The 2,687-nt window shown below is 38.1% G+C and overlaps 1 long non-coding RNA gene across 1 annotated transcript; it reads right to left on the bottom strand.

Annotated features, from left to right (window-relative positions):
• Positions 1 to 449: 449 nt before the first annotated feature.
• On the bottom strand, positions 450 to 2,423 carry LOC119721986. The gene is made up of 3 exons (XR_005270359.1): positions 2,340 to 2,423; positions 1,954 to 2,055; positions 450 to 738 (listed from the first exon to the last, which is right to left on the bottom strand). It is a non-coding gene; the product is annotated as an uncharacterized LOC119721986 (long non-coding RNA).
• Between the last annotated feature and the right edge of the window lie 264 nt (positions 2,424 to 2,687).

The raw sequence follows: 2,687 nt of genomic DNA, 5'->3' as shown, positions 1-2,687 counted from the left end.
TTGCCTCGGTGCTCTCGATCATTTGCCTTGGTGCAATTTCCCATTCCTTGGTGCTCTTTGATAAAAAAAATTGAGGTGCGGCAATAGAGGGCGCTGTTGGAGCTACAGCGGAACATTTTGGGAAAAAAAAAGATCGACGCGCGCGCTGACCAGAGACCGACTTATTATTTTTTTTGGCCTAACAATAACTGTGTGAATAGACTTGCCTAAGTACATGTCATATACATATTTTCTTTGCTAATAGCAATTTGAGGTCTCAATGTGCAAAACAAATTACAAGCTCAATTCGGGCGATTCACAATGCAGTGCATCACCAAGAGTTTGCCACAGAGAGTTCATTTTCCCCAGTGCGTTGTGGGAGATGGTCGACAAATTCACAGCATGGGACATTTGAAATTGTTTGTTTTTCCGGTCAGTATAGTTTCGTAAGCGTTTGATACGAGTATATGTTTGCCCTTTTCTTTTCTTTTGATCATATATGGTGATTTTTGGTAAGGCGGCAGAACGCTATGCCTCTTGCTGGCACACTGCATCGTGAATCGCCCGAATTGAAACGGCTTTTTCTCAAAGTTTTGTTCATGTACACTAAACTGCTTGTATTGTGTTCTGTTTCCATTGATTCCTCTTTCATTTGTTCCTCTTGTGGTCTTCATGCAATCCTTTTCCTCCAAGTTTTGTTTCTGCTGTGCCCTTCTCTGTGCTGCTGTGATTAAGTTTCTACTTGGTTGTATATCTTTCCTGGAAAATATGAAATTTTCAACAAAATTATTTGGTTTTTTTGTATACATGTTTATACTTACACAACTTTAACTACTATTTTTCTAGCAATACCAAAGTGAAGGCCAGTCTCAAGCATCCTGTAAAATCATGGCACCTGGTGTGCTGTCATTTTCAAGAGAAGTTGTATTTTTGTATCAATTTCCAACGCTGGTAAGCCGACCAGCGCTGGAACAAAACTGGCTTTTTTCAAATACTGCCCCCATATTTAGTTGGTCCACATTTTGTTTGCAATTGATTACAAACCTATGAACGGGTACAAGCCAGCTAGACTGGTTCCCTGACCCTATACGATTCCCTGACATCTATAAATTGCTCTGTTTCATCTCAAGTGGGGTCAGGGAACTAGACTACAAAAACATGATTGTATTTCTTGGTTTTTCCAGCATCTACCAACATAAAACTTCATACAAGTCAGTGTAACAATATTTGCTAAAAAATAGTTATCCCCTAATCCATCAATTTTTGAAAATTACAGCAACAGCAAATGTTGTATATTCCCTTAAGTCCATCTTAAATAACATTATGTATTTTTTTCCCCCTCAACTACGGACTGTGTAATAATGTCTGACACTACATTATGTTAAGAGATTGTGACTGCATAACATGATGTGCAGCCGACATTACCGTACATCATGGCTGGCCTAAGCATTAAAACAACAATGTAAATAGAAATTTATTATTTTAATACACTTCCCAGAAATCGTGCTAAGAAGAATTTACCAGAATAATTCACTGATCAGAAAATGTAGGTATTTACAAAGAAAAAAATTAACTTTGTATCGCTTTTTACAAGCAAAATCTGACTAAAATTGACAACTAAAAAATAAAATCCATTTTCAAAACGGTAACATAACAAAATTGAGAACAAAATAGTACTGAATATAGCAAAAGACTAATTCCAAATTCCTTACCATAAGATATCAGGACGTCATTGCAGACTTTGATGTGATGGTGTACCGTAACTCACAAAATTGTGCGCGCATGGGAAGAAACTATATTTCAGTATTAAAAATGCCAAGCTTTACATTGTGTCACTTCAGCAAATCAAATTTGAACAAACGGCAAATGTATTTTTTGGTCTTGTGTCTCCACCAGCATGGAATTGCCCATATAACTTTTATTTTACTCATTTAACAGCCTAGTAGTAGTACATTCCACCTTGGCCCAAGGCACCTTGGATGTAGTTTCTCTGGTGTTTGATGTCGTCCCAAAGTGGTGCAGTTTCAGGGCATTCCAGCATCAACAGCAACGTCTTCTTGGTAAGAGCACGAAAACCTGAAATTCAATTAACAAAAAAAAGCATACTTGCATACATGCAGTTTATGATGTTTTTTTTTAATGTTTGTGCAGGCGTTTGTAGCTTTTGAGGCTCCATTAAGTTGGGAGAACAACTATTTGTAGGGAGAAGTTTTAAACACAGAATTTTGAAATTTAATTTCCTTTGCATCATATCCATATTCACAGCAAAGGGTAGCAGGAATCTATAAGTAACCCATAATTCACACAAAGAAAGTTGCAAAAGCAAGTATTGAAGTATATTGAACAAGTTTTTAGCTCACCTGAAACCCTTGTTCCTCTTCTTGTGGTTCTGATAACAGGCTTTTGACGAGTTTCGAGAGCAAAAAGTTACTCAGGTCTTATCTTGTCAAAGAATGTGCAAATATTGCAATATAGATTAGTTATGGTAGTGAACATGACTTCACACATGTGCTGAAATGCCGGGCACGCAGAATGGAAGGTGACAGAAACGTGAGTGAACGTTGACCTTAGTGTTCCCAGAGCTGTTTATAAAGAGGGCGCTGCAACAATGTCCTGGCTACGACAGGAGCCCCACCATTGAATGTTGTGAGGCTGATAACCCTCTATGGTCCATTATAGGGTAGTTGGCGGGGCTTGCGTACTCCATC

The sequence above is a fragment of the Patiria miniata genome, unplaced genomic scaffold, assembly GCF_015706575.1.
Source record: "Patiria miniata isolate m_02_andy unplaced genomic scaffold, ASM1570657v1 HiC_scaffold_1, whole genome shotgun sequence".
Taxonomy (NCBI): domain Eukaryota; kingdom Metazoa; phylum Echinodermata; class Asteroidea; order Valvatida; family Asterinidae; genus Patiria; species Patiria miniata.
This window is presented reverse-complemented; position numbering and strand designations above follow the sequence as displayed.